General features: G+C 39.2%; 1 long non-coding RNA gene across 1 annotated transcript; it reads right to left on the bottom strand.

Moving 5' to 3' along the window:
• Positions 1–3,961: 3,961 nt before the first annotated feature.
• LOC129759531 (uncharacterized) lies at positions 3,962–5,550 on the bottom strand. The gene is made up of 5 exons (XR_008740189.1): positions 5,251–5,550; positions 4,923–5,191; positions 4,798–4,860; positions 4,363–4,721; positions 3,962–4,034 (listed from the first exon to the last, which is right to left on the bottom strand). It is a non-coding gene; the product is annotated as an uncharacterized LOC129759531 (long non-coding RNA).
• Positions 5,551–5,758: the final 208 nt, after the last annotated feature.

Below are 5,758 nucleotides of genomic sequence, written 5' to 3'. Positions count from 1 at the left end.
ATTTTTCAGCTTCCCTTCAGGATTGAACAAATCGAAAGAACGCTTTCTATCTCTTGCTGGTCAAGGACGACGTCGTCTAAGGAGGTCCTGGTCCCATCCCGTCCAAGACTTCCAAAGGCTCACAAAAAATTATGAATGATGTTCCCATTTTGAAGTCGGAAGACAAAGCAGGAGCCCTCGAAGCTCACCATGTCAACTGCGTGTCAACTGGAGTGGCTCGCGATCGCACAGCATTGTCAATGAACTTCGCAACCTCCTCGCTGTGGCTGCCGAGTTTGAAATAATGCAAACGGAGACCGCCAAGCAATTCGTAAAGGATCCGATCAATTTTTTTCTGCTGACACTACAGTTTTCTGCTGTTGTACAAACGCAGAATGCTGCTGATAAGGAGGAGAGAGCATCCGAGGATGAGGATATGGGCAGAGATGCCAATGTGCCTGATTTTTCAGGCGTTGCCTGATTTTTCGAGGCTCTGCCTGACAACCTGAAAAGCCATTGATTTTCCCTGATTTTTGAAAATCTGCCTGATTTTGCCTGATTTTTGCGAATGTCATGAAAAATGGGTAGTAAGAAACTGAAGTAGGTACCATAGCTGAAGTGAAAAGGTGAAAATGTGGATGAATCCAAGCAATCGAAAGATTCCCGTTAATTCTTATTGAAAAAGAGAATTGAAGGGAATCTTTTTATCTTTTGATTGATTTGATGCAGCAGAATTATTCAACTAAGCAGGCACACAACACATATTGGAGTGAAAATGTGGAGCGATGACCAAAAAAAAAAAAAAAAAGGTCATCACTTTGAGCGAAATTTCCGTTACTTTAACGTAGCCTGATTTTGCCTGATTTTATTTCGCAAGTTCCCTGATTTTTGAAAATAAATGTTGGCAACCCTGGATATGGGACTCAGGCTGCTCGTGAAAATAAAAAAAAGCAAGTTTTTTTAACGCCCACCTTTGTGGATGAACGGCATTTTAACTTTCTGTGGCGCAGCAAAACACCCACTGAATGCACTGGCGATATCATCGATCCCGACGCGAAGCCTGTTACAATTGTTCTATGTTCCCTAATCAAACATTGAGGATTCGTGTGTGAATTGCTAACGCAAAAGTCTGCTGACTTAATCGTGAAGTGTTTATTAATATAACGTGTATGTAAAGTTTTATTGAAAAACTTCAATCAATAATAACTGCCGACCATTGGCAATAAAAGAATGTATGCTAAATGTTAAAATGTGTACTCATGCTTTTGTTCCAAGTTTTCTTCTACGTGGAAATAACGTTAACTATTATTATATCTTCTGCATTACCGAATGAGACTCCAATGGAAAATGATCAAGTTTAGAAAACCACGTTAGCATAAACAATTTGTTCCTTCTTTGTACAATCTGAGGTTCATATCGAAGCTGATATCCGCGACAGATGCTTACTTTCCAAGGTTGTGCTTCTATTTCACATAACTTTTTGATACATTATTTTCAAAAATCCATAATTGAATCCATAGTAATATTCGAACTTCCACTTAAACTTCACAGAAAAACAGTAACTACCGAGAGATACCTTGAGTGTTTCGGGCCAATGTACTCAGCACCTCGTTGGTGAACATGTAGCGTCAAGCATTTGCGACTCAGCAAGCTGTTAAAAGGAGTCTTTAAGGTTAGAACTTTGCTATATTCATCAGTACAACCGAAACTATTTGGACTAGATCCAGTCATGTTTGGTTTGGTCATTTTAAGTCTAAGTGATATCAATACACAAAAATAAAGAATTTAGTACTAAATAATAAAATTATTTATGTTTAACAAATATTATACGTACATAAATCACAATAATTGAACTCAAATACCATATTTCAAATATTTACATACATGAATGACTTAAATTTTGAAAGCAACCAGTTCAAATTTGGGAAGGTATGTTACCTACAAAATTATTGTTTCTTTATCTGGTGTTAGGCTCCCGCCAGCATCTCATTCAGCAGAGATCCAGTCGTTTCTTTACTGCCAGCAGACAGCCTGCCTAGCCACGCCAAATCGTGACGCGGCATCCTGAACTCTCATCAACCAGTGAATCCCTGGCAGCGTGATCACGCATCAATCGTCTTCACGGCACCATTGAGCATCCACCCGGACCGCATCCAGGTGGAACATTCTAATGCTTTCTAGTTTATCTCCGTTAGGAGTTGTTAGCAAGCCACAACAACACAGTCAGACACACCTGTTCTAACTGCGCGGTCGTCGGCCGCACCAAAAATGAGCCTCAACTGTAACCACCATTGCCACCAGCCACCCGAAGCCTAGTAAGTATTAACTAGGGAAAGGAGTAGCAGTGGCAATTTACGGCCATACAGCGGACCAGGGGCAAACGAGCATCATTCACCCCGACGAGACTAGAGATTTACAGATGTACACACTATATGACAACATGTTGCATAAGTGATCGCTGTACAGTTTCAGTTTACTGCCCGCAACATTGCCGACATACGCGAGCATGTGATATCTGTCCGAAACATTATAAATCCGGACTGCAAATCTTGATTGAGACTTGCGAGACGTACAAAGTAGCCTCTCTATCCCCGCGAGCTTAAAGCTCCGTTCATCAAAACCTGTTATAGATTGGGCAACTGATATTGACACAAAATTAAAATAAGTAATCTATTGAAATTATCAACGGATTCGATTAGATTACACAATTTAAAAATCATATGAATCGGTGGGGTGCATCAGGTGGATCAGAGGGGTGCAAGTGCCTAAATAATAGTTTCGAGAAAACGCGCTTCAAAGTTGTGAAGGTGCTCGAGTTTTCATATATTTTTAGAATTCGAGCAGTTTTAATTCAATCAAACAAGTGATAAAAAAATATAAAAAAATCTGAGTTTTTCACCGTTTATTGAAACATGAAGAATCGTTAGGTATACTTGTGTAACTCGAAATTGATGATTTTGACACTTGCATCCCTTTGATCCTGAGGGTCTCAATTATTCTGTTTTGTATCAGAATTTTGTACATGTTCAATCTTAAACCAGAATTTGAATTCACAACTGTGAATGCCAATTACAAAATCAGATTTGAATCTCTAATTTAAATATTATTTTGAACTAAATGATGATTTTTTAATTTGAACAGTGATTCTGAATTGTGAGTCTGCATTTAAATTTGAATTCTATTCAGATGCTGGTTTTTTAATCCAAATTATGAATTATAAAATGTAAATTGAATTCGTTCTCCGCGTATGGATTTGAATCCGTTTCACAATGTTAAATTAAGCGAACAATTGGAGATATCAAAATTCGAATGGTAATCGAATGTAATGGTATGAGTAATTGATACTAAATATGTTCACTTGAAATTCTTTGTTGTTTGATGATTAGTGTCATCATATTGAAAAAAATTTTTTAAACAAATAAATTTACCATGAAACACCGCAAGTGATTTATTAGGACCGCTAGTTGACTAGCAGGAGGTATGGCACTGCTTGATTTAGCACACAAACGGTTTGAATAAAATCGGTCCGGATCGAAATATGTTGTACAAACCACCCTCTGTGCCATGGTGTATGGTGCTGTTTGTACAAAATTCAGGCAATTTACTCAGCCCCAGCCGGGGTGGAGGTGGTTTTTTGTTGTTGCTTATGCTGTTGCTGTTATCGCCAGCCATCGTTTGTGTCCGCGCGAAATACGTTTGTATCGTGTGTGGGCGAGCATACATCAAACCATCGTGTTGAAATCATCGAATTTGCACACGCCATTTATGTTGTCTATGGCCCGCTTCTGGCATGGTGTATGGTGCTGTTTGTACAAACTTCAGGCGATTTACTCAGCTCCAGCCGGGGTGGAGGTGTTTTTTTTTGCTGGTACTGTTTTCGTCAGCAATCGTTTGTGTTCGCGCGAATTTTTTTGTATCGTGTGTTGGCTAGCATAGAATGAAGCAATCGTCGAGCAATCATCAGATTTTATACAAATGTGGTGTAGTCTATCACCCGTGTTGCGGTGTAGTTCCATATCTGGATAGCTTATTTTCAGCACCCGTACGATTGTTATCTAGAAACAATCAAGTAAAACCATTATTTTTATTCACATTTTATAAATAATTCAACCTTTTTTTGTAGCATTTAAATAGCTATGTTTGGGAAGCCGACAATTTGAAGAAAAATTAGGTGTTAGTTTAGGAGAATAAATATATCCTAAATTAGATTATGTTAGGCATATTATTTTCATCGGTTATGATCAGTTATTATAAGATTTAAATAAATTTTAATTTCAAGCTTATCATCATTTGAACACATCTACTTCAAAATAAGACATTTCGATGAGTCTTGAATGGTAACAAATTTAAATATTTTAAAAGAAAGTTAAAAAAATTACTCACCTGCACTTATCATTAGCGCTTGCGATGTATCATTTAGAACGCTTATGCAGCTTATGCATAGAGTCGGCTGCTAAATCCTGTTCCGTAGTTTAACTCTTGGGATATATCCAGAAAATTCATTGGATGTACTGCTGCCAATCTCACTACTCTGGCAGGTATGGAATCTTCGGCTCGATGTTGAACTTATTGTTGCTCAGAAACAGCTAGTCTCCTTTCTCCATTAGATTAAAGGTGGTTAATAACTACATTTTTCCGATCGACATCTGGTGGTAAGTGAAGGTATCCGGCCTCTGAGAGCGTCTTAAAACGAATGGGTGTTCGCTTACCACCGCTTATGCACTCATCTGAAGCATACAGCTCTTTCGTCAATTTATGGAAAATAGAATAGGTTTCAATCAATAGATTTAGTCATAAAATATAATAAAAGATACCCACCAATGAAAATGTTACCATCACCAAATGTCCTTGCACATGCACCTTCGATGATTATTTGTTGGCCTAGAAATGACAAAAAAAAAATTTTAATTGATTGATAATGGTTGGAATAATTGCTAACTTACCCCTTGAAATCGCTGATGGCAGCGTCGTTAGCTCGTAACTGAAAACCGTTGAGTGTCGGTCCCCCTTTTGAGCAACACAGCCTTGCGTTGGCCATAATAATTCACCACTCGTCCTTGGTGACGGTCACGGTGATTGTTCTTCGATTGGAAACGGCACCAAGCACAAATCCACGGCATGTTACGCATGATGCCGAAGTTTTTGACCGTCTTGATCAACAAACCAGCACCGCGTGCCACAGTTGCCAAATTTTTCGAAAAGGACTCCGGCGCTGCTCAAAACACAAAATATAAGGTGGATGGATATTTGTAATAAATACTAGGTACTTACGGCAAGCGTGGAACATCAGGATTTTCGATAAAGGTTCTCAAATGCAGTTTCTTAGTTGGATTTCGATCATTAGCCATCGGAATTTGCTGTATACTTCCTCGGTTTCCGCAATTGAAGCTTCGGTCAGCATGAAGTAAAATCAAACTGGACTGCGCTCTTCCCCGGTTGTAGAATGGTTTCCATTCCGGTGAATCTTGGATAATCGTATCAGCTTTTAACACCATGGATGTTCCCTCGCACTGTGCTTGTTCAAGGCGGGTGTCTGGCCACGCCTTACTTAGTGGATGTCCAAGTGTCCAGCCACACTGTGCAATGCAAAACAATTGAGAATGTTATCTCGCTTTAAACAGTTGATGTCTCGTCGCACTGTGCTTGTTCAAGGCGGGTGTCTGGCCACGCCTTAGTGGATGTCCAAGTGTCCAGCCACACTGTGCAATGCAAAACAATTGAGAATGTTATCTCGCTTTAAACAGTGGATGTCTCGTCGCACTGTGCTTGTTCAAGGCGG

Source organism: Uranotaenia lowii, unplaced genomic scaffold, assembly GCF_029784155.1.
Source record: "Uranotaenia lowii strain MFRU-FL unplaced genomic scaffold, ASM2978415v1 HiC_scaffold_183, whole genome shotgun sequence".
In the NCBI taxonomy this organism is placed as follows: domain Eukaryota; kingdom Metazoa; phylum Arthropoda; class Insecta; order Diptera; family Culicidae; genus Uranotaenia; species Uranotaenia lowii.
This window is presented reverse-complemented; position numbering and strand designations above follow the sequence as displayed.